The sequence below is a fragment of the Narcine bancroftii genome, chromosome 5, assembly GCF_036971445.1.
Source record: "Narcine bancroftii isolate sNarBan1 chromosome 5, sNarBan1.hap1, whole genome shotgun sequence".
Lineage (NCBI taxonomy): Eukaryota > Metazoa > Chordata > Chondrichthyes > Torpediniformes > Narcinidae > Narcine > Narcine bancroftii.
Window position 1 is genome coordinate 24772150 of NC_091473.1, and position 26438 is coordinate 24798587.

The 26438-nt window shown below is 42.8% G+C and overlaps 1 protein-coding gene across 9 annotated transcripts in view; it reads left to right on the plus strand.

Moving 5' to 3' along the window:
• Positions 1-10069: 10069 nt before the first annotated feature.
• The window catches only part of chl1b (cell adhesion molecule L1-like b), a 687190-nt gene continuing 670821 nt past the window's right edge, over positions 10070-26438 (plus strand). For all 9 annotated transcript variants that reach the window (XM_069936961.1, XM_069936960.1, XM_069936966.1 and 6 more), the window contains exon 1: positions 10070-10254. The gene's annotated coding sequence lies outside the window, so the exon portion shown is untranslated. The remainder of the gene's footprint in view (positions 10255-26438) is intronic.

Genomic DNA, 26438 nt, shown 5'->3' on the forward strand with positions numbered 1-26438 from the left:
CTGCCTGACCTGCAAAGTGCTTCCAGCAGTTTTCAAGTGCACAAAAATTCTACTTTAATATCCTCTGAAACAAAAAACAATTTAACTGGCTATTATGCACCTCAATCATGAATAATTCAAAATGCTCTATTGCTCTCTGTGGTTTTAGCTAAAGGATTTTTTTAATGCACTAAAGCCACAATATCACCTGTTCATGTTTCAAAATTGAAAGGTGAATTTACTTTTCATACAGAGGATAGAAAAGGCAGATTGCGAGGTCATTTTACATAGCCCAGAGCAGCACTCTGGCTTCCCAGGGCAAGAGGGGACGGGATGTATAGCACAGCAGTGCCTGCCCTGTGACAGTCCCGCTGCCTGACAAACTCCCCCACCCCAACCCTGCTGCCTGACAACCCCGGCCTGCTGCCTGACAGCTCCCGCCACTCCATTCCCCTCCCTGCTCCATTCCCCTCCCTCCCCACCCCTCCTTCTGTCATCCATTCCTCCTTCCTCTTGCTCCATTTCCCCCAATCAGCCCCACACTGATCCCACTGCCCTGCTCCATCCTGACAGCCCCATCGCCCCTCTGCCTGACAGCCTCGTCAGGAGCAGGCAGCTTGAGAGAGCGGGGCGGGGGAGCAGCTTGAGGGAGTGGGGCAGGGGAGTGGGGCTTGAGGGAGCTGGGCGGCATGAGTAAGCAGACTGGAGTGAGCAAGCACAGCCTAACAGTGCCATCAGCTGCTCTGTGAAAGCACAGCTGGGTGAAGGGGCTGTCAACGCAACGTCAATCAGCTTACCTTCCCTGTTTGGAGCTGTTTTCAGTGGCAATCCTTTTACAGAGGAGGTGGAGCAACTTCGCTCTATCTCTGACACTACCACCCTTGGCGGATGGAATGCAGATCGCGTTGGACCTGCCAATCTTTAGCACCTTTTATGCAGGTAAGTGATGCATATTATAGGCAGAGGAAACCTGTCTTTACAAATTGCTATTTTTCACTCTAAATGGGCCTTAAATGAGCACTTAACTGCTCTTCACGTTGATAACAAATCTTATTTTGTATTCTTTACCTTCTTTTGAACATTGGTGCAATATGCTTTGCTCTTAATGCTTGTTGTTCCGTTTTATTACTTTTCATTGTATTCTGCAGCCAATCTCTCTTTTATTTGTTTCTTTCACCACCAGGCTGCTGTTTGATATGCCCCCTTTTTGACTAATTAATCTGGCTCTGTCCACAACCATCCAACATAAATGAACTAATTGCAAGTCCAAAGACTGTTAACTTCATTTATTTTCAATGCAAACCTAATCAGCTTATGGCCATTATTGCTGAAATGTTCTTGCTTCCAATAATTTACATCCGCTGTTAAATTACTCAGAACTGCATCAGACAAAGCAGCTTTATCTATTGTAGATTTGGCCTATTGATGAAGGAACCAACAATGTCGAAGCCTCCATTCTCTTGGTTTTTCACTATAATTATGCATCAGTTACTGTTCTTTGATGATAATGGTTCTTCAACTGGTTTTCATTCATATCCAGGCTTTATATTCACACTGTACACTATGACTAATTATTAGAGCCTGGAACATTTTCTCTGATTTTAAAAATGGCAGCAGTTTAGATTTACTTTAATTAAAATATATTCGGCACTTCACAGGACTGTTGTTTAAGTTGACATCAAGCCACATGAAGGGATATTTAAGACAAAAAGCATGAAGGTCATGGATCACCTTGAAAGAGGAGAGAGAATTTGGAAGGGTTAGACCTTAGTCAGCAGAAGACTTATCAACATCTGTAGCAAATGTACCGGTAATCCTGCTGCGTAGCTGGGAGTTTTGGTCGGTATGGGCAGGTTGGGCCAAATGACCTGTTTCCACATGGTACAACTCTGACTCTCTGATTGTAACTTCAGAGCTATTTCTTCAAACAAGCTTTTGACTTTTTTCTCCAATATCTCCATCATTCTTCTGGGCGGAGACTTGGGATGTTTTGCTGTTCAAAAGCTGCTCAACAACTATAACAATAATAAGAGGCCATTGACAGAAAACTCAACTCCATTTCCCTCCACAGATGCTGCCAGACCACCTGAATGGCATCAAGATTTTCCATTTTTATTCCACAAGTAGGTGTGGTGCTGGATTTTGATTTGTTTTTATTTACTGGTTTTCTTCCCATTGCTCTCAAACACCAATAATTCATCATGCAACCTCAGATGCTGGAGGCTCTCGCACATTCGCAGATCCCATGTGCTTCCTTGACTATTGAATTTTTATAAACCTCTTCTCAATACTCTTGTAAAATAAATCAATACATGTGCACAAAAATCCAAGATAATAAAATTATAATTTTAATTACTTCATTTCTAAAGAATCCAGAATGTGTGGAAGTCTGGTATATCCGTGTTTTTGATTGCAACTTCCGTGTGCATTTTCAAAAGGTTTCCAGTGGAAGTCAAAGGTTAATCAAATCCCTTTCAATGCAGTGTTTGAAAGTCTCCTGTAAACCATGAATTCCTTTGAAGAATTTTTGGCTTGTACATAAAGTCACCTCATTTCACTTTTCACTCTTTCTGGTGACACATTTGTGCTGATTAACAATTGGGTCACTGATAGTGAAACTACAAACTAACCAGAAAAGAAGTCTTTTTACTGAGCTAAATGAGGTATATATTGCCACTGATTTTCTTTAGCATCAGTAGACCCTTTTATTGATGCAATAGATTTTGGATCACTTTAAGAAGAATATTGGTATAAAATATTTTAAACATAAAATGGTGTAAACAGTTTAACATTGCAGTGCCAGGCATTTAATTTTATTATCTTAACATTTTTCAATTTATTTCAAGGCATATTGTCCATCTTGAGAAAGGTGGTGATGAGCTATTTGATTCAACTGCTGCAGTCTACCTGGTGAGGGAAATTCAGGAGTAATGCTATTGTGTTTATAAGTGAGCATCATTTGTGCCTAAGAGGAAATCTTTCCTACGGTTGTGTCCCATTCTCTTGCGAGCTCTTTGATGTTAATGGTTGCAGAATTTGGAAGTCACCTGTATGAATAACTGCAATGTATTTTGTTGCCCAACCCCAACCAACCAATTTTCCCTTGCAACCGCTGCAATCGTGTCTGCCTGTCCCGCATCGGACTGGTCAGCCACAAACGAGCCTGCAGCTGACGTGGACTTTTTTACCCCCTCCATAAATCTTCGTCCGCGAAGCCAAGCCAAAGATTTTGTTGCAGGAACACATTGCAATTGTGATGCAAAGATGGTGGAAGTAATGTTGGGATAGTGGATGGGATGCCACATTGGGCTGCTTTGTCATCCTGAATGATTTGGAGCTGTATTTGTGCAGGCAAGTAGAAACAGCACTTGAGATGTGCATTATTGAGGGTAGAAAGTCTTTGGGGTATCAGGAGGTAGGTCACTTGTTACAGCTTGAACAACTTTTGTGACCTGCTCTTGTAATTTAGATTCATGTGGCTGGTTCAGTTGAGTTTCTATTTAATGGAGTTGGGGCTTGATAGTAATTTTTAGTGCAGGTGTTAAGATTTTCTCTCATTTGAAGTGGATTTGCTTGGCCTTTCTACAGCAAAAAAAAAGAATGTACTGGAACTTATGAAGTGCATTTAACGTTGGAAAATGTCTCACTGTTTCCAAAAACCATGAGAGGAGAGAGATGTTTGAAAATCTTTTAATATTTTGCAGGACATGATGCCCAAATTAAACTTGCACTCTGTTGCTTTTCCACATTGTCATGTCTCTTCAGTTACCTGGGAAGCTTCTTAAATAACTTAGAGATGGGAGATTTCCTTAACAGAAAATACTTACTAATGTCTTCCACCATTTAAGGAAACTGTACACACACATTCACATATATTTACACCTTACAGTGGTGCACTATAGATATGCGGTGACAAAATAGTTCACAATATCCCGACTATAACATCCCTCCTTCTCAAGGTAAAGAAAAATTTAGTGTTCTTTATCACCTTCTTTACAATGCAACGGAAGTAACTGAACTTCTTCATTAGTTTATTTACACAACTTTTTAAAAAAAGTTCTTATTGATGTGGCACTGGCGGCAGTATGTTCCTTCACCATCTTGTGGATTTGGCTGCGACCGTTGGGCTCTGTGTTGCTGGTATAGGTGTAGGTGATGTAGCTTGTTGTGCTTCACCTGACAACTGCTGTGTTGATGTTTCAGTGTTAGTGGTTGAGGTCTCTTTACTTAATACCTCACTTGATAGTGGTGTTGCAGGCTTTGGTGGTATTAAAGCTTTCTGCTTCATCACGTCTTGTGTCAACTGGATGTGAATTCTGTTCCTCCTCAGATGATTGCCTGACAATGTATGATCTTAGTGTCTCAGCTTCTCTGATGACCTTGGCTGGGGTCCATTTTTTTAACATAATCTTTTGAATACACATGCTGCCCTCTGAAGAGTTCTGGCAATGTTTGTGCATGTTTGTTATAATGCTGGCGTCCTTCTTGTGTGTCAACCAGTCTTCTTCTGGTTTCCTTCTGCTCTTCTGGAGGGTGTTGGCAGAGTTGTTTTATATCTCCTGCCATTTAGAAGTTCTGATGGGGATTTCATGTCAGCCCTTAAAGGTGTTGCTCGTAGTGATAGAAGAGCTAGGTCTGGGTCTTCTTTTGTTTCGTGACACTTAACTAGTGTGCGTTTCACAGTTTGCACTTGTCTTTCAATGAACCCATGACCTTTGGGGTAGTATGAGGATGATGTAGTGATAACAAACCCGTACTCTGCAGCCAGATTTCCGAATTCTTGTGACATGTACTGTGTTCCATTGTTGCTTATAACTTGCTCGGCTGTTCCTTGTTCAGCAAGGAGCGCTCTCATTTCTGAGGTGATAGTTGATGCTCTCAGGTCTTTCACCCTTTTGACGAATGGAAACTTAGAGTAGTAACAGGCTACTATTAAATACCACTCTTGATTCTCAGTGAACAAGTCTGCTCCCAATGTTTGCCATGGCTTAGAAGGTACTTCTGTGGAAATCATTTCCTCTTTTTGTTGTGGCTGTCTGTACTTTTGGATATCTTCTTCGTCTGTATCTCATAATTGACAGAGATCAACTGCAACTCCCAACAGCTATCCAGACCAAGAATTGCTGGTCCATCTGCGTCTATCACATAGAATGTGCAGAGGATGTTCTTTCCCTTATGGCAGCCATTGATCTTAGCTCTCCCTAGCTGCTAGGCTGATAATTGACTTGTTGTTTCCAATGTACCATCTTTTGGATACCCTTTTATGTTCTCTGTGAACATCTGGTGGTAGAATCTGAGTGGAAGGGTGTTGCTTTGTGATCCAGTATCCAGCTTCACCTTTAGGTTAAATATCATTGGCTTGTTCTGGATTGTCCTTTGTATTTGGATCCTTGTGTGCAACTCGCTTCCTTCCTTCTTTCATTTCATCTGACATCTCGTGAAGGTGTATGGATTCCATGTCCAGTATCTGGGTGTTGGTGTCCTCATTGTTGTTTCCTGTTTTTGTGGTGTATCTTTTTATCTTTTTTCTTCACTGGTATTACTGTTTTCTTCATAGCAAACTTGCACATCTTTGTGCAGTGGTTTGCTTTGCCACAGGCTCTATGTTCAGAATGACATGCAGGGCATTTGTTTTGGTCATCGAAGGGGTGTTGTCCGCCACACCTCCTGCACGTCTTGGGGGTTTGCACTTTTCTGATTGTTTTCTTTATAGCATCAACCCTCCCTTCTCTTCCTGTGGGTGGGTCTGTAGAGATAGGGATTTTATTTGTGTCCTTGTGGCTTCGAAGGCTCTGGCTGTGTCTATAGCTTCGGCCAGCTTCAAGCTAACCTTCCCTCTAAGTGATTTTTGCACTTTGGGATGGGCACTTCCCCATATTAGTTGATCAACTAATTTTTCATCTATATCCTTACATCTGCATTTTGCACCAACAAATTTTAGTCTAGTGAGGAAGTCATCAACAGTTTAATTAGTCTCTTGTGTTAATCTTTGAAATTCATAGTGATTATTTCTATAATTATTCCTGGGTTCAAGATGAGAAGCAAACTTTGCAAATATCTGCTCTGGATCATTTTTCTCCACCTCTGTAAGCCCCCAGCTATTAAATAAGTCAAGGCCTCGCTCCCCTGTCCAGAGAAGTATAGAATTGACCTTCTCCTCTGCTGTTGCATTTTTAATATTGCTTTTGAATGCTAAATTGCACTTCTGCTGAAACTTTTTAAATGATTCAACAATGTCTTCAGCCTGTTGCTTCAGCCATTTTTTTAGTCATGTTTTTTTTTTCTATTCTTCCCCTTCGTATTTCAGTGACATTCTTTATTCTTGTTCTCTTAAAACACTGCCACCATGTTATATCTCTTGAGTTACTTGGGAGGCTTCCTAAATAAAGTAGAGATGCACAATTTTATTAACAGAAAAGACTTTACTTACTAATGCCTTCCACATTCTAAGGAAGCTGTTTTCCTCTCTCTCTCTCTCTCTCTCTCTCTCTCTCTCTCTCTCTCTCCCTCACACCACACAGTGGTGGAGAAGGTAGTATGCTTACGTGGTTACAAAATAGTTCACAATATCCTGACTATATAACACATGTAATACATAACCTCTTTAACTGCATTTCATATGTTTGTCTGGAGGTCTTTACAATACCACTTGTATCCACTTTCTCTTCTATTCCCGGCCACCTGCTCAAGACACCTACCACTCTCTGAGTAAAAAAAAGTTAAGTAGTTCCCCACCCCAGCCCCGCAGTCCCCCGCCGGCCACCCCAGCCCTGCAGTCCCATGCTGGGGGACTGTCAGACAGCGGGGAGGGTAGGTTCAGCAGCGGGGAGGGTGGCTGTCAGCGGGTCGCCATCTGACTGTCAACAGCCTGCCCGCTGCTAGGCACCTGAAAGCTGCTATCAGCTTTGCCCACAGCTGCTTTCAGGTGCAACAGGGGATTCTCGGAGCAGGATATTTCACCTACAGGGGAAGCGTTAGGTAGGTAAACCTCCTGCCCGGGTTCTCCCCTTTCAGGTGGCCACCCGACAGCCGCATAGGAGCACAATAGGCTGCTTTACAGTCAGGTATTGTGGCCACCTGAAAGTGACTAAAATTAACGATTAATGGAAAAAAATGTACACAGTAAATAAGTAAAGAATTTTTTTAAACTGTCAACAGATTACAAATGTAAACAAACTGCAATACAAAGAGAATTTAAAAAAATCAATGAAGTTCACAAGTAAGAATCCTTAAACAAGTCCCTGCGTGAGTTTGTTGTTGAGGAGTCTGATGGTGCAGCTGTGAACCCGATGGTGCAACTTTCCCTTTACATTCGACCTCCTTAGCTGTATTACCTCACACTTCTCTTGATTAAACTCCACCTGCCATTTTTCTGCCTGTGGCTAAAATGCTTTAGCTATAAAACTCACAAAAGAAATATGTTTGAAGAAGGCAGAATAAATGTTAAAATTAAATTATACAAACTCCCAAAAGAACAGTACCTGGTAATAAATCAATCTACTCTGTGATCTTATTACCTTTACGTTGGCGTAAAGAATAGAACAAAGCACTTACACATTATTTCTCCCAATGAACAAATGTTTAAAGGCAGCGATTTTGTTATCTCAAACAGGTTGCATTGCTGAGCAGGTTGCCTTGTGCAGTGAACGATATTCATTGAGAATGCATACAAACACTGCTGCAACTGCCCCCGATGAAGGAATATGCTGCTCCCTCAAGTGGACTCTCTCAGCCTTGACAGCACTTGCCCTCCTCTTCCAAGAAACACGCGCTCTCATTATTTCTTCAATAGTATGTCTGCTCTCCCTCTCCATCCCTTCGCCAAACCTCTGAGAATTTGCTTGATGTGTTGCCTCCTAACCGTCAAACAGAATATTGAAGCATTTTCACGTTTGCTCCCCACATGCACAACCCCACTGACAACCCCCACCCTCGCCATCTTGCATTTCTCCTACTTCTGAACAGTTTTGCAACTGTAATGATTGGCAATGAGTTCGATGATCAGCATCGGGACTGATTGTTTCAGACTTGTGTATCTTCTTTTATTTTTTTTATTTTCTTCCTCCAGTTCTCCTTATCTCTAAACCGTTGACTTCCTTCAAATCAGCTCAATTGCCCCTGCCACTACTCCGCTTTATTTTCTTCAGTGATTTCTTTCTCTCTCTACAGTTCCGCTTTCTCCTTTGCGGTTCCCTTTGCTTCAGCTTATCCTCCTGCAACTGTTACCAGGTTAGTCTCCTCTACTTCCAATATTACAGCATTGGGTTTGATAGACTGCATCTGAGGGTGGGACTGGCCAATGACTTCCTCTAGGGTTGTGAACCACTGCCACTTAGCCAATAAAGAGGTGTTCTGAGGGAGACTTTTTCTGGTAAAATTAGAAGCACCAGATTTTTATTTAATACAGGGTAAATATGTTCAGGGATAGCCTCAACAGTACAGGAACAATGAAGCTCAGGATGAAAATGGTCAAAGAAAATTATGAAGCAGAGTTGGATGCACATTATTACCGAGATGGAAGAAAATAACCTTATCTGTTTAATATAATGTGTGCCTTGAGATGAGGGTCACATAAGTTCAAATAATGCACAAAGGTTGCGATAGCTTCATTTATAGAACAGATAAGAAAAATATGAGCATGGGAAGATCACCCATTTTCTCATTGTGATTCGGGCTGATTTCTCCCAGGCTTCCATTCTTCTTCTGTGCCAGTTGCACATAACCTCCAGTCTCCTTAGTCTTAAAAAAAATCAATCATCTCTTTAAATACTGGCAGTATTTTCACTTCTACAATCCAATGAAGTGAAAGGAAATTCTAGTGAAATAACTACCCCCTTGTAATTATGTCCCTTTGAGATGCTTCTAAGATTGTCAATGTCTCCGCATCCACCTTATCATGCCCGTTAGAATCATAAATGTTTTGATAAAATCATCCCTCATTCTCTAAACTGTTCTGACTTTTCCTGTCTATTCATGAAGGACAATGCTCTTGCCACAGGAACTGAATCAATTTTATTTGGGCTGCCTCCAATGCAGGGATATCCTTTTTTTAACCCCCAAAACAAGTGGAGAAAAACTGGACACAGCTATGATCCCATTTATGAAAAGGGATATTGAGGGAGGGTGTGAATTTGTGGCAAAGGTATGGTGGTGTGGTTTATCAAGAACGGCTGGTTTGGTAATGAAATAAAACCAGTGGAGAGATTGAGAGAAGGGATAGATCTTCGTGTTACATGAACGTATATGGATCTTATACAATGAAGATCATTATGAATCAATGTGTGGTTGGGGAAGATCAATACTGAGGCCAGGTTATTGGGGAAATTGCCTGGGTATGATTAAGTATGTAATATATATTTCTTTCTTTTTTTTCTTTCTTTGGCTTGGCTTTGCGGATGAAGATTTATGGAGGGGTAATGTCCACGTCAGCTGCAGGCTCGTTTGTGGCTGACAAGTCCGATGCGGGACAGGCAGACACGGTTGCAGCGGTTGCAAGGGAAAATTGGTTGGTTGGGGGTGGGTGTTGGGCCTTTCCTCCTTTGTCTTTTGTCAGTGAGGTGGGCTCTGCGGTCTTCTTCAAAGGAGGTTGCTGCCCGCCAAACTGTGAGGCGCCAAGATGCAAGGTTTGAGGCGATATCAGCCTACTGGCGGTGGTCAATGTGGCAGGCACCAAAAGATTTCTTTAGCAGTCCTTGTACCTCTTCTTTGGTAATAATATAACTCTTTAAAAAAAATAGCCTTGTTAGGTGAAGCAAAGAGGGAGTGTACTGTATTGACATCCAGGTTAGAAGGGGTGCTGATTGACAGGACTAGTTGAGAGTGTAAGTAGAAGTAAAGAGAAGTAACTTTATTTTCCCAATTTTGATTTCTACTTTGCTTAGTCTACTCCTTTGTGAATTTTTTTTAAAAAGTGCATTCAATTTTGTTGACATAAGAGAAGCTTTGGCTGGTAACTTAAAGGTTAATCATCCACACTACACCCATCTACAACATCTGCCCAATTGCAGATTCTTGGTCTGTGTTGCCAACACCCATATTCCAGCATAATGAATTCTTTCATGCGGAAATGGTTATTTTTAATGCAGAAGAATGAATCACAGTTGCAAAGTGAATCACAGACTTCAGATAGATTTTCTATCTGTGGAGATCTAAAATTCAACTTATCAAATGGAGCTGAACTGTAGAAAGTGAAGCATCTTGGCCTGACAATCTTCTGCTCTTTTTCTCTCTCGTGCATTTGGATAGGAGAAAATTTGATTCTATTACACTGTTAAGGTAAATGTTTTCTTTAATATACCTTGAACTGTTTCAGTATGTTAGTAGCACCTTCGTCTATTTCAAAACCAGATGTATGCATTGAACCAACTGTAATATTCAAGGTTTTGATGGATAGCTTTGTCTACTAAAACGTTTATCGTGGCAATTCGAGACTCCTTTGATATCCTCAACGGGCAATTGCATGTTGCTTTTTTAATCACAGAATAGATTGTGTTGGGATTAAAATTCTCCCCCTCAAATTTTCTCATCATGCTATCCTTTAATGGAAAACTGATGAAGATCCACCCATACTAGTATGATTGAGAAGTCAACGGAAAAGATCATTGGGGGCTCTCTTCCTACCATTACAGATATATATAAAACTCAAAACGGTCAACCAGTTTACCTATCTCGGCTGCACCATTTCATCAGATGCAAGGATCGACAATGAGATAGACCACAGACTCGCCAAGGCAAATAGCGCCTTTGGAAGACTACACAAAAGAGTCTGGAAAAACAACCAACTGAAAAACCTCACAAAGATAAGCGTATACAGAGCCGTTGTCATACCCACACTCCTGTTCGGCTCCGAATCATGGGTCCTCTACCGGCACCACCTACGGCTCCTAGAACGCTTCCACCAGCGTTGTCTCCGCTCCATCCTCAACATCCATTGGAGCGCTCACACCCCTAACGTCGAGGTACTCGAGAGGGCAGAGGCCGACAGCATCGAGTCCACGCTGCTGAAGATCCAGCTGCGCTGGATGGGTCACGTCTCCAGAATGGAGGACCATCGCCTTCCCAAGATCGTATTATATGGCGAGCTTTCCACTGGCCACCGTGACAGAGGTGCACCAAAGAAAAGGTACAAGGACTGCCTAAAGAAATCTCTTGGTGCCTGCCACATTGACCACCGCCAGTGGGCTGATAACGCCTCAAACCGTGCATCTTGGCGCCTCACAGTTTGGCGGGCAGCAGCCTCCTTTGAAGAAGACCGCAGAGCCCACCTCACTGACAAAAGGCAAAGGAGGAAAAACCCAACACCCAACCCCAACCAACCAATTTTCCCTTGCAACCGCTGCAATCGTGTCTGCCTGTCCCGCATCGGACTGGTCAGCCACAAACGAGCCTGCAGCTGACGTGGACTTTTTACCCCCTCCATAAATCTTCGTCCGCGAAGCCAAGCCAAAGAAGAAGAATACTCGATGCAGGTGAAAGGCAATAAATATTCTGAAGGACTCCACATACCCCTCATGTAAACTGTTCTCCCTTCTGCCATCTAGTAGGAGGTACCGTAGCACTTGGGTCCTTGAGTCTAGATTGGGCAAAAGTTTTTCCACCAAGCCAACAGGCTTCTGAATTCCCAGAACATATGTGGATAGTGTACCATGGACTTCTACTTTGTATGTTTTAATAATTTAATATTTGAATGTGTTTAACTACTATTCAAACTTATATTTTTGTAAATATGCTCCGTGGTCCTGGAGAAATGCCTTGTCTTTACCATGCGAACATGGTATGAATGATAACTAAAGGTGACTTGAAACTTTGCAGAACATGACAATCAAACTTGTTTTCAGAAGGTCACATGCATATTTCCAATCTGTTATCAGAAGAGAAAGATTTATTCTAGTATGAAGACTGCATATCTTTTGAATTGTAGTCTCTGAAGATATCAGTAATAATTTGACTTTGAAAATGATAGTCTTTTTATTAATAGTTACATAGTTGATCAATGATCTAAAATATATTGTGTTGTAAGAGCAATTTAACTTTGCATGGGGGTTATCCATCTTAATATCTTAAAATTGGGGGGGGGAAGTATTTGGGTATTGTAGCTTCTCTTCAAAATTACCCCATACACAAAGTAAATGTTTGCAAAACTGTGGCATACATTTGCTTTGTGTATGGGGTAATATTTCATAAAAGGTGCCATAAATTTCATAACTTGGGAAAAAGAGAAGCAAAGAACAGAATGCAAGTTGTGTGAAGGACCAAAATTCTTAACAATTGCACGGTTTCTGTGAAAACCTTTGGTGTTTCACTGCAACTGAACAGTAAAGATTAATGCTTTGGGATGTTCTGCAGCTTGGATGCTTGGCAACGTAAGCCAGTGCACACTATGCCTTCCACTAGCGCTAAAGCTCTTTTTATCTATCTCCCTTCATTCACACCGTTGCAATTCCATTACTGGGGTTTAACTGTTAAAAGTCTTGTCCATAACAGCTTGCTCTGAATCAGATTAAATTCAAGTATTTTTCTCTTGTGTTCAGCTGACATGGCAAATGCTTTTTTATGGCTGAAGTTTGCAAGAACAAGGTATCTTTGTTATAGCAATTCCAGGAAATTAAAATTATTTAGGTAGTGCTTTCTGTTACACCTAAATGCTTGAAATAGGAGGTCAACAAAAATATTATATCCCAAAATTCTAATTAACTACAGACTATGAGGCAACTTCTACATGCATTTCTTGGAAAATAAGCTTGAGACAAGTATTATTATTTTCACCTTTATAAACATTTCTCAAATCTTTGGGTGACAGAGGCTGGTGGACTTGATTCAACGGGTTTACTATATTCTTACAATTGAAAATGTTTAAAAAAAAATCTTAATCATGTTTGGACTGTATTCACTCCAATGAATAAGAAGATTCAAGAGACACACCACCAGCAACAAACTCAATCAGGGACTAATTTAAGGACTCTTGCTTGTGCACTTTATTGATTTTCTTTGCTCGACCTGTCAGTTTGTTTACATTTGTTATCTGTTTATAGTTCTTTGTTGACATGTTTTACACTGTGTGCAGTTTCTTTTTTGCACTACCAATTAGTGGTAATTCTGGTGCACCAGCAGGAAAAACGGAATCGTATGGGATATCATGTGTGTACTCTGACAATAAACCTGAAATTTTGAGTTCACTGTAAATGAGATTGAAGAATGAACTCAGTGTCGCTTTAACCAGCACAAGCACAAAAGGTTAATTCTCTTTCTCTCTCTATATGCCTAAATCACAAAATATTCCCCACATTTTTCTGATCTTGTTTTACATTTCCAGCATTCACATCACTTTTTTTATATTTTGTGCAATAAGCAGTCTGCATGAACTGGTCATCCTCTCCTCGTTACAACCTCTGCCGATTGGATTGCGCAAGTGTGAGATCTAAAACATGACCACCATGAGAAATTCCATTGAATGATAGGAGACAAACAGTGAAGATTTAGGTCATAATGTGAAAATGTAGGATGTGAGAAGAGACATATTGTGAGCTGCCAAACAGAAAATCATGTGCTTGACCCTTTGCAACTAATTCAGTGAGAATGCAATTTACCAGCCAGTGCCACAAATTTGCTTTCAAAAACTGGTAAGCATGTATGTGTGCCTTCATTTTGAAAATTATCCGCTCCATAAATGGTTAAATTCTAACCAATCATGAGCAAGCATTTCACCAGGAAAGTGTAATTTATGGGTTAATTTTCACCCTCTGGTTCTGAGTTCGGTATGCAATTACATTGCTTAAAACATAAAATGTTTCAGTGAAGGTGAGGCTTTTATTCTAATATTAAAGTATGGTGACGTATCTCAGATTTTTCTTTTTTTGAAAGCAAAAAGAAAAGAAAGCACTCCTTTCATAAATACTGACCCCTTTTTGTACTTTTCCGCCAATAAACTCTCACCTCACTCCCACACCCACTTGAACTACTCAGCCTCTGTGGTCTCCCACTGCTGCCTTATCACCCTAAGAACCCTGCCTTCAACTGTCCACAACATCTTGCTCCCTGTGTATGGTAACATGGCCGTCAGCCAAACTGACAGGCTGAAAGTTGTCTCAGGTTAGTGGGAGGGAGCAAGAGGAATGCAGGTTGGGTTTGCAACACTTTGATCCATCCAGTACACTGCATTTTTCATCAATTACCATCAAGAAAGAGTTGCAGGAGTGTTAAAATCAGACTACCAGGCTGGGAAATGGCTTCATCCCATAGAAAATAGTGTCTCCTCACAGATTATCAACACAGGTGCACCCCAGTGATGCGCGCTTAGTCCTCTAGTCCACTTATTATATGCCCAGGCACAAGCCTAATGCTATCTACAAGTTTGCCAAGGACACCACTGTTGTTGGCAGAATCACAAGCGGCATTGAGGAAGTGTATAGGAGGGAGATTGATCAGCTCATTGAATGGTGTAACAACAACAACAACCTTGCACTCAATGTCAGCAAAACCAAGGAGATCATTTTGGACTTCAGGAGGAAGTTAGGGGAACATGACCCAGTCTTCATCGAGGGCTCAGTTGTGGAGAGGGTCAAGAACTTCAAATTCCTGTGTGTCAACATTTCTGAGGATCTGTCCTGGAGCCTCCATGTTGATGCAATTACAAAGAAGACTCAGCAGCAGCTATACTTAGTGATGTGTCTGAGGAGATTTCACCGAAGACTCTCATAAACTTCTACAGGTGTACCGTGGAGAGGATTGTGGCTTGTGGCATCACTGCCTGGTATAGAGGTGCCAACTCTCAAGATGAGAATAAACTCCAGAAGATTGTTAACTCTGGCTGTGACATCACAGGCACCAGACTTCACACCATTGAGGACAGCTACATGAGATGGTGTATTTAAAAAGCAGCCTCTATCCTCAAAGACCCCACCACCCAGACCAAGCCCTCTTCACTCTGCTACCATTGAGGAAAAGATACAGGAGCCTAAAGGCAAGCACTCAATGGCACAAGGATATCTTCTTTCCCCACTGCCATCAGATTCATGAATAATCAATGAACCAAAGACACTGCCTTACTTTTTTCGGACGCCGCATTTAACATGGTAAGTGCCCCCTTTCTTCACCATCCCTCCTCCCCCTCAAAGTGCAGAAGTAAAAGTCCTTAAATGAGTCCCTGATTGAGTTTGTCATTGAGAAGTCTGATGGTGAACAGGTAGCAGCTGTTCCTGAACCTGCTGGTGCGAGTCTTGTGCCACCTATACCGCTTTCCTGATGGCAGCAGTGAGACCAGAGTGTGTGCTGGTTGGTGTGGATCCATGATGATTGCTGCTGCTCTCTAATGGCAGCGTTTCCTGTAGATGTTCTTGTTAGTGGGGAGGATTTTGTCTGTGGTGTCCACTACCATTTGAAGGGCTTCATGCTCGGGTATTGATGAGCCCATTCCAGACTGTGATGCAGCCGATCAGCACACTTCCCACAACACATCTATTGAAATGTGCCAGGGTTTCTGGTGCCATACCAAACCTCTGCAAATCCCTGAGGAAGTAGAAGTGCTGATGTGCTTATCAAGGCCATTTGATCTCAGATTCTTTTGCTTCATGTTCGAAGCAAACATCTTAACTTCAGAGATATGTTCAGATTGATGCCAAGGCAGCATTGGAGTCTGGATTCAGGGAGTCCTGGAAAGTCCACGAACATCAGTGGAAAACCTGTCCAGTGGCTGGAGTCATCAATTGCTCATGAAGGTGGATGACGTGTTGGAGCTCCAACATCCCTGCTCAGGACAATATTACAGATAGTGTTCTTTGCCCAAACACCTTAATATATTCAGAACTGTCCAAATTAGGGATGCTCATGGATAATTTCCCTATGACTTTTGACTTCCTACTCTGGAATATAGCTCCTTCCTTTTCAGATTATTCAGTCTCCCCGCCTGCCCCCACCCCCCCCCCCCCCCGCCATAATTTCACACATCTCCATGAAGTCTCCCAGTTTCTTCTGCTGGAAAGAAAACATCTGTGGTGGGGATTGCATGATTCTCAATTCAAGCTGCAATTCCTCAGCAAGTGAATTAAGTCAATGCTTTCAAAAATTGAGACAACTCTCAGGCATGGGTTCATAAATACCAAGTGACATTAATGTCACAAAATACCAGAAAATGACAAGGCAGAGACTAACCACCTAACCTTGATAATCCAAGGCAAAGCCATCACTGAGTCTTCCAGCATCAACATCCTGCTGTCAGGGGAGGGCAAGAAACACCATTGACTTGATTGATCCAGCCATATAAATACAGTGGTTAAAGGAGCAGATCAGAATCTGAATAAACTGGCAAGTGACTGACCTCCTGATAATCTACAAACTTCCCACCATCTGGGAGGCACAATGCAGATATACCCTCTCAAAATGACTAGGTGAGTTAAACTTGAGCAACACTCAAGAAGCTTAATCACATCCAGGATGAAACAGGTTGCTTGAATGGCATCCTACCTACCATCCGAAATATTCACTCCCTCCATCTGTGTACCATCAACAAAATGCTTGCTATTGGGTGAGCTGCTCTGACAGTGCTTCTCACACCTGGGACCTTTGTCACCAAAAATTACAAAGGTTTTCAACACATGGGAATACCAGTGCTTGCTTCAACTTCCATGCTATTGGGAAATCTATCACCATTCCTCATTTGTCACTGGGTCTAAGTCTTGAAAGTCCTTCTCCAGCAACATTGTGGAAATAACTTTACCAGAAAGGGTTGCACCAGTTCAAGAATGGGGAATCACCATCAACTACTCAGGAAAAATTATGGATAGGAAGTAAATGTTTGCAGTGCCAGCTGAAAATTTCAGCAATAAAGTACAGCATTTGTGTCTCTATCATATTCCCATTCAATAGAGTAAGGCAGGTGAGTAAAAGCTATTAGCAAAGAAAATCATCAGGTTTTTAGCTGAACTGAAAGCAATTTTGAAATTCATGAATAAATTCAAAAAGGTCAAGTTCAAATGAGCTTGGATTTTCATTTCCAATTTATGCCCCTTCAGTTACTGCCTTTATTATCATAACTACTTTTAAGGAGTGAATTTTCATAGTATTTTGAGAAGAGTGAACCTGTCTTATAGCATTAGGCCTTCTGGCCACTTCTTTGGCTTGGCTTCGCGGACGAAGATTTATGGAGGTGTAAATGTCCACGTCAGCTGCAGGCTCGTTTGTGGCTGACAAGTCCGATGCGGGACAGGCAGACATGGTTGCAGCGGTTGCAGGGGAAAATTTGTTGGTTGGGGTTGGGTGTTGGGTTTTTCCTCCTATGTCTTTTGTCAGTGAGGTGGGCTCTGTGGTCTTCTTCAAAGGAGGTTGCTGCCCACCGAACTGTGAGGCGCCAAGATGCACGGTTTGAGACGATATCAGCCCACTGGCGGTGGTCAATGTGGCAGGCACCAAGCGATTTCTTTAGGCAGTCAGGCCTTCTGGCCACTATATAATGGAAAAATGTTTGATGATTGTGTCAGTGAAAAACATTTAATTTAATGAACAGTTCTAAATACCATGATACAAATTCTGCAATTTTCCAACATGTTTAAAAACAAAAAAAAAATATTAATCTCCTTAATGAGGTTTCTTCATGAATAAATCTCTGGAGAGGGGTGAAAGATATGAAGAAGATATATTTTTGTCCTTCAGTTCAAAGAGGCAAGCAGTTTCCATTACTCAGTGACCATTTTGACCTTCTCGGTCTTTCTTTTGTTCTGCCTCTCTGATGATGATTTGATTTTTTTGGAGCGATGCAAGATTAATCTGCAGCCCCTCCTTCCAACATTGGAAGCTCCAGTAACCTGCTATGCTGTGTCCATTCCCTGCATCTTCTGACAACTTACGATTGCTCTTGGTACAGGTTGTCTTTCACCTCACCGGAAAGCAGATTGCAGTGGTTGTTGAGTGGAAATGGAGCAAAGCATGAGGACATCGTACTTGTGACCATCTCTGGGTTAAATCATGCCAGTAAGGTTGATCATTTGGACACTTTTGTGACTGCTGTATGATTTCCACCCCAAAGCTGCACAAAATGGATGATGGAATCCATTATTAAGGATGTAATAGTGGAGCATATGACTAGCAGAGAAGGGATCGGACAGAGTCAACATGGATTTACAAAAGGTAAATCGTGCTTGACAAATCTATTGGAATTCTTTGAGATGGTGACAAGTAAAATAGATGGGGGAGAGCCAGTGGATGTGGTGTACCTGGATTTCCAAAAGGCCTTCAATAAGGTCCCACATAAACGACTGGCATGCAAAATCAAGGCTCATGGGATTGGAGGCAAGGTATTCACGTGGATTGAGAACTGGCTGGCAGGTAGAAGACAGAGAGTTGGGATAAATGGCTCATTTTCTGAGTGGCAGGCGGTGACCAGTGGGGTGCCACAGGGATCTGTACTGGGACTCCAGCTGTTCACAATTTACATTAATGATCTAGATGAGGGGATTGGATGTAATATCTCCAAATTTGTAGACGACACTAAGCTAGGAAGGGTTGTGTGCACTGAAGAGGGGGTCAGGAAGCTCCAGTGTGATTTGGATAAATTGGGGGACTTGGCAGATACATGGCAAATGCATTACAATGTGGATAAATGTGCAGTTATCCACTTTGGTAATTCAAAACTATTTGAATGGCAATGGATTGGGAGATGGGGAAGTGCAGAGAGACCTAGGGGTTCTTGTGCACCAGTCACTGAAGGCGAGCATGCAGGTACAGCAGGCGGTTAAAAAGGCAAATGGTATGTTGGCCTTCATATCAAGAGGGTTTGAGTATAGGAATAAGGATACCTTACTGCAGCTGTACAGGGCCTTGGTGAGACCCCACCTGGAGTATTGTGTGCAGTTTTGGTCGCCTTATCTGAGGAAAGATGTATTTGCAATGGAGGGAGTGCAGAGGCGATTCACCAGGCTGATACCTGGAATGGCAGGAATAACTTATGAGGAAAGATTGCGCAATTTGGGATTGTACTCGCTGGAGTTTAGAAGATTGAGAGGGAATCTCATAGAGACGTATAAAATTCTGTCAGGACTGGACAGAATGGATGCGGAAGGGATGTTTCCAATGGTGGGGGAATCCAGAACCCGGGGCCATGGTTCGAGGATAATAGGCAAACCATTTAGAACCGAGATGAGGAGGAATTTCTTTACCCAGAGGGTGGTGAATCTGTGGAATTCATTGCCACAGAGAGCAGTAGAGGCAGGTTCATTGAATATCTTTGGCTTGGCTTCGCAGACGAAGATTTATGGAGGGGGTAAATGTCCACGTCAGCTGCAGGCTCGTTTGTGGCTGACAAGTCCGATGCGGGACAGGCAGACACGGTTGCAGCGGTTGCAGGGGAAAATTGGTTGGTTGGGGTTGCGTGTTGGGTTTTTCCTCCTTTGCCTTTTGTCAGTGAGGTGGGCTCTGTGGTCTTCTTCAAAGGAGGTTGCTGCCCGCCAAACTGTGAAGCGCCAAGATGCACGGTTTGAGGCGATTTCAGCCCACTGGCGGTGGTCAATGTGGCAGGCACCAAGAGATTTCTTTAGGCAGTCCTTGTACCTTTTCTTTGGTGCACCTCTGTCACGGTGGCCAGTGGAGAGCTCGCCATATAACACGATCTTGGGAAGGCGATAGTCCTCCATTCTGGAGAAGTGACCCACCCAGCGCAGCTGGATCTTCAGCAGCGTGGACTCGATGCTGTCGACCTCTGCCATCTCGAGTACTTTGACGTTAGGGATGAAAGCGCTCCAATGGATGTTGAGGATGGAGCGGAGACAATGCTGGTGGAAGCGTTCTAGGAGCCGTAGGTGATGCCGGTAGAGGACCCATGATTCGGAGCCGAACAGGAGTGTGGGTATGACAACGGCTCTGTATATGCTTATCTTTGTGGGGTTTTTCAGTTGGTTGTTTTTCCAGACTCTTTTGTGTAGTCTTCCAAAGGCGCTATTTGCCTTGGTGAGTCTGTTGTCTATCTCATTGTCGATCCTTGCATCTGATGAAATGGTGCAGCCGAGATAGGTAAACTGGTTGACTGTTTTGAGTTTTGTGTGCCCGATGGAGATGTGGGGGGGCTGGTAGTCATGGTGGGGAGCTGGCTGATGAAGGACCTGAGTTTTCTTCAGGCTGACTTCCAGGCCAAACATTTTGGCAGTTTCCGCAAAACAGGACGTCAAGCGCTGAAGAGCTGGCTCTGAATGGGCAACTAAAGTGGCATCGTCTGCAAAGAGTAGTTCACGGACAAGTTTCTCTTGTGTCTTGGTGTGAGCTTGCAGGCGCCTCAGATTGAAGAGACTGCCATCCGTGCCGTACCGGATGTAAACAGCGTCTTCATTGTTGAGGTCTTTCATGGCTTGGTTCAGCATCATGCTGAAGAAGATTGAAAAGAGGGTTGTTGCGAGAACACAGCCTTGCTTCACGCCATTGTTAATGGAGAAGGGTTCAGAGAGCTCATTGCTGTATCTGACCCGACCTTGTTGGTTTTCGTGCAGTTGGATAATCATTTTGAGGAACTTTGGGGGTCATCCGATGCGCTCTAGTATTTGCCAAAGCCCTTTCCTGCTCACTGTGTCGAAGGGTTTGGTGAGGTCAACAAAGGTGATGTAGAGTCCTTTGTTTTGTTCTCTGCACTTTTCTTGGAGCTGTCTGAGGGCAAAGACCATGTCAGTAGTTTCTCTGTTTGCGCGAAAGCCGCACTGTGATTCTGGGAGAATATTCTCGGCGACGCTAGGTATTATTCTATTTAGGAGAATCCTAGCGAAGATTTTGCCTGCAATGGAGAGCAGCGTGATTGAATCTATTTAAGGGGGAATTAGATATATTTCTTCAGTATAATGGAATTAGGGGTTACGGAGAGAAGGCGGGGACGGGCTACTGAACTTTAATATCAACCATGATCTCATTGAATGGCGGAGCAGGCTCAAAGGGCCAAATGACCTACTCCTGTTCCTATCTTCTATGTTTCTTTCTGGTGTTGTCAGAACTTGGTCATGTTGACCTGGATAAGCCCATCAAAAGGATTCCCTGGACTATATCATGCCTGTTAAATGATCTTGCTCAACATTAGACCACTACTACTCACACCATGCACCCTCATTGCCCCTCTCCTTACTGTTTCTGCCACCACCTATCATCACCTCTAGCTTATGTAAATCCCCTTCTCTGGTCTTTATCCGCCATCTACTGCTCTGCCTTTCCCTGTACATGAGCCTGCTTTCCCTCATTTACCCTTCTCCTGATTATTCATAATTTTCTCAGACGTTGATGCTGTTGACTGTCAGCATCCCTACTCCCTCTACACTACACCCTCATTCAACCACCCAATATACCCAACCATCCTTGTTCATTTCATTCACAAACAGTACTGAGATCTGATGCTTAAACTTCCACTACTTTGGGACTGTATTTATCTCTCCAACACAGCTTTGACAGAGGACAGTGCCCGGTCATTGTTCTACTATATGATTCCCAGCCTTGTGTCCCTTCAATGGCTTGCAAGGAGTCAGGAGTCCCAGCAACTTGCTGATAGACATGCCATACACAGATTTTTGATGCTGTCGTGGCCAAAAATAGGCCAAGTTCCATCAGGATCCAAACTAATGGTAGCCAAGAATAAAGATGAAATACACTATCACCTTTAATGTAACAGAGGAAAAGGAAATGCAAGAATCAGAACCTCCGAGCTGGTTCAAAACCTACGATGTAAGGGTCATCAGTGACCCTTGCCCCCCAATATACTTCTGAAACCCTGCAACATCACTAGGGAGGTATCACTTAGACTCTGCAGAATCCTCTGAGTTCTCTGGAGGGATAATGTTAGAAATTAAAGTTCTTCTTTAGCTTGGCTTCGCGGACGAAGATTTATGGAGGGGGTAAAAAAGTCCACGTCAGCTGCAGGCTCGTTTGTGGCTGACCAGTCCGATGCGGGACAGGCAGACACGATTGCAGCGGTTGCAAGGGAAAATTGGTTGGTTGGGGTTGGGTGTTGGGTTTTTCCTCCTTTGCCTTTTGTCAGTGAGGTGGGCTCTGCGGTCTTCTTCAAAGGAGGCTGCTGCCCGCCAAACTGTGAGGCGCCAAGATGCACGGTTTGAGGCGTTATCAGCCCACTGGCGGTGGTCAATGTGGCAGGCACCAAGAGATTTCTTTAGGCAGTCCTTGTACCTTTTCTTTGGTGCACCTCTGTCACGGTGGCCAGTGGAGAGCTCGCCATATAATACGATCTTGGGAAGGCGATGGTCCTCCATTCTGGAGACGTGACCCATCCAGCGCAGCTGGATCTTCAGCAGCGTGGACTCGATGCTGTCGACCTCTGCCATCTCGAGTACCTCGACGTTAGGGGTGTGAGCGCTCCAATGGATGTTGAGGATGGAGCGGAGACAACGCTGGTGGAAGCGTTCTAGGAGCCGTAGGTGGTGCCGGTAGAGGACCCATGATTCGGAGCCGAACAGGAGCGTGGGTATGACAACGGCTCTGTATACGCTTATCTTTGTGAGGTTTTTCAGTTGGTTGTTTTTCCAGACTCTTTTGTGTAGTCTTCCAAAGGCGCTATTTGCCTTGGCGAGTCTGTTGTCTATCTTATTGTCGATCCTTGCATCTGATGAAATGGTGCAGCCGAGATAGGTAAACTGGTTGACCGTTTTGAGTTTTGTGTGCCCGATGGAGATGTGGGGGGGCTGGTAGTCATGGTGGGGAGCTGGCTGATGGAGGACCTCAGTTTTCTTCAGGCTGACTTCCAGGCCAAACATTTTGGCAGTTTCCGCAAAGCAGGACGTCAAGCGCTGAAGAGCTGGCTCTGAATGGGCAACTAAAGCGGCATCATCTGCAAAGAGTAGTTCACGGACAAGTTTCTCTTGTGTCTTGGTGTGAGCTTGCAGGCGCCTCAGATTGAAGAGACTGCCATCCGTGCGGTACCGGATGTAAACAGCGTCTTCATTGTTGGGGTCTTTCATGGCTTGGTTCAGCATCATGCTGAAGAAGATTGAAAAGAGGGTTGGTGCGAGAACACAGCCTTGCTTCACGCCATTGTTAATGGAGAAGGGTTCAGAGAGCTCATTGCTGTATCTGACCCGACCTTGTTGGTTTTCGTGCAGTTGGATAATCATGTTGAGGAACTTTGGGGGACATCCGATGCGCTCTAGTATTTGCCAAAGCCCTTTCCTGCTCACGGTGTCGAAGGCTTTGGTGAGGTCAACAAAGGTGATGTAGAAATTAAAGTACCTTTAAAGAAATTGCTCGAGACAAAAATTGAGAACAAAGAACATTTATTACTAGAACAATGCAAAGTTGGGTGCTTCCCCTTACCCTGGGAATACACACACACACTGGGGCTCACCCAACTTTTATACAGTTGATTTCAGTGTAGGAATACCCTCCCCCTTACATTCTTCTGCCTCCTGCTGGAGAGGTTTGGCATTAGGCAATCCTGCCTGCCTACGTGCAATTTCAGTATACTTGGAGAACCAGGGGGGGTATCCTGTCGGTGTCCCTTCATGTCATTGTCCTTATTCACACCTTCCTGATTCTCGGGGCTACAGTCTCTTGATATGCAGAGTTGACTCATTCTATCTAGGGTTGGCTAATTTCATATGTATAAATCTGTGTATGGTTAGCTAATTAGGAATGTATGACTTGTTACTTCTGTCCAGGGCTAGGAGACCCTTATCTGATCCAGACTACCTCAACTTCCTACATTCTATTGTACCTTACCATTCCTTATCTTAGTCTTATGGTCTTGTCACAAAGACTAGAAGATTCTTATGTTAATCGTGCTGACTCTGCTTTCCTGCATCCTAAGCCCCAAGCTTATCCTGTTTGAACTGGTTACAGCCATTTTACTGATGAACTTTAGTTTCTTCCATGTTCATAATTTTAGATCAATTTTCCCATCTCTCACAATCCTCACTTTACTTTTAGATCAGTAATACTGATCTTTCACCATGATCAGTGTTACTGATCTTTGGCTACTAGTGTCAGTGTGACTGATCCCCCCCCCCCCCCCCCTCCTCACTTTTCTTTTAGATCAGTAATACTGATCTTTCAAGTGTAAGGTGTAGTTTTACCCAGCTGGTCAATAACCGAATTGTAATCTCTGTGTAAAGTCTTTAGGTAGGGGAGCACCATGAACGTCAGAGTAGTGAGTCCAGCTGCTTATTAGGGTTGCGAGTATCAGGCTCCAGTTCTCAGTAAAGAGTCTAGTCCATCCCACATCAGTCCGAAGTTGCCACGTCTGAACATGGGCATGGGCAGATTCACGTTGAAACATTGAAGCAGTGTCTTTTAACCACCCGACTTTTGTAAGCATCGTCCTGACGAAGTCTGTGAGAGACGCTGCCTTCAGCAGCGAACAAGTAGCAGTCTGTGAGAAGCGCTGCCTTCAGCAGCGAACGAGTAGCAGTAGTCAGGCGGTTCCGTTGAATTGTGGCTAGTATCTGATGTCCTCTTCAGCCCCGAACTCTAGGGCCACCGATCTCCGAAGGCTGTTTGGAGCCTGATATTAAAGTGTCAAGCAGCTCACGTTGTTGGAAACTGGTGCTCCCCTTCACGGGGTGATGAAAAGTGACCAAGCTGGGGGGGGATTGTTTCTTGTGATTTAACTGTGTGTTGCAGCTTGTCTGCTAACATTAGCATATATATCATTGAACTTGTGAGTTGCCCTGTCTGTTAACATTAGCATATGTATTAACTCTCTCTCTCTCTGTTATATGTACAATCCTGACTACCATTCTGTCTGTCTTTGTCCCACCATGTCCTTTGTGCTATCGCTTCAAAACTCCTGTCTTTAATACCTGTGTAGGCTAAGATACAAATTAGATGTACTCCACTAAAGCTGTTCAGTTCCCCTGGTCCGTATTGGAATCCCTTGTATCCCACTATGACTATACATTAAATCTATGCCCTGTCTACATTCTAAAGGAGCCCAATTGTAACCTCTGCTGCCCCTATTCCAGGGGGGACTTAAACATTAACGAACAGTATTCCAAAAAATGAGTAAACAACAATGAAAGTAAGACCCATTGTAAGCAGCAAAAAATACAACAAAAACTGAATAAACCACAATAAATGTAAAGCTCATTGAAAACAGCAATAAAATACAACAATAACTGAATAAACCACCATAACTGTAAAGCTCATTGAAAACAGCAATAAAATACAACAATAACTGAATAAACCACAATAAATGTAAAGCTCATTGAAAACAGCAATAAAATACAACAATAACTGAATAAACCACCATAACTGTAAAGCTCATTGAAAACAGCAATAAAAAACAACAAAAACTGAATAAACCACAATAAATGTAAAGCTCATTGAAAACAGCAATAAAATACAACAATAACTGAATAAACCACCATAACTGTAAAGCTCATTGAAAACAGCAATAAAATACAAAAATAACTGAATAAACCAAAAAAAACGAGTAACATTACGGCACTTTGTCACGGCGCAGTGTAAGTTTCAGGTCTGATGGATGAGGAACTGCACGACAGGTTGAGGTTTGAATCTGTGTGTCGTGATGTTGTGGTTCAGAAGCTGGTTTAATTCTTTGAATGTGGGTCCAGCCTTTCTCTCTTGTTCTTACTGCGGTGTCTGTAATTAAAAGTACACAGAAGGGACCATCCCAGGCAGGTTTTAGTTGATCCTCTTGCCATGCTTTTACATATAACCAATCACTAGATTTTAATAAAATGAATAACAATCTGACTTTCCTTTGTGTTAGTGTAAAAATTGTAAAATGAAACACAAACCATATTTGCATGGGTTTTGAATATGTTAGACCTTATTAAAATGCAGTTGGAGCTGCTTGTCTGTATGGGGCACAACCCTCCAATTTGTTAGAGTGAGTACATAACAGACATTGCAGCACAAGAGCCCCTGCAAGAGAACTTGAAACATATTCAACCTTTAGTTCTGCCTTAAGTAAAATGCCTTGTGCCACAGCTCACAGGAGCTGGCCTTATTTAAAACAGTCTGTAAAACAGGCACCAAAAAAAGTTAAAAGATGTTCTTATGAAGATTGCACACACAATAATTTAAGTACAGGCTAGTTTCTATTATATTCCACTTAAAAGTTCTGCTGCATGAATCCTGGAGCTTGTGGAGTCATTATTGAATCAAGAAATATTGGTACCATGCCAATCTCATTCTAACATACCAATTTCTCCAGTCCTTAAGTCAAGATGTACTGAATAGCATCTGGTACAAGATCTGTGAGTTCTTAATGATATTATTATTCTTATGCACCCAATTGTTCTGAACGATGCCACCAATTTAAATCATATTCCACCTATAGCAGTACTCACACAGCACCATAGACCAGTTCGCAGGTTTATTTCTCCATTAAGCTGAATCCACTTGCGCAGGGTTTACCTCCGTGATCATTTACAATGTAACTTCTGCACTACCTGATTTAAATATAAACCCGATGAATGGGGGAAAGTTATCATGAATTAAATAACAGCGGCAATACAGAGAAATTGTGCCGAGGC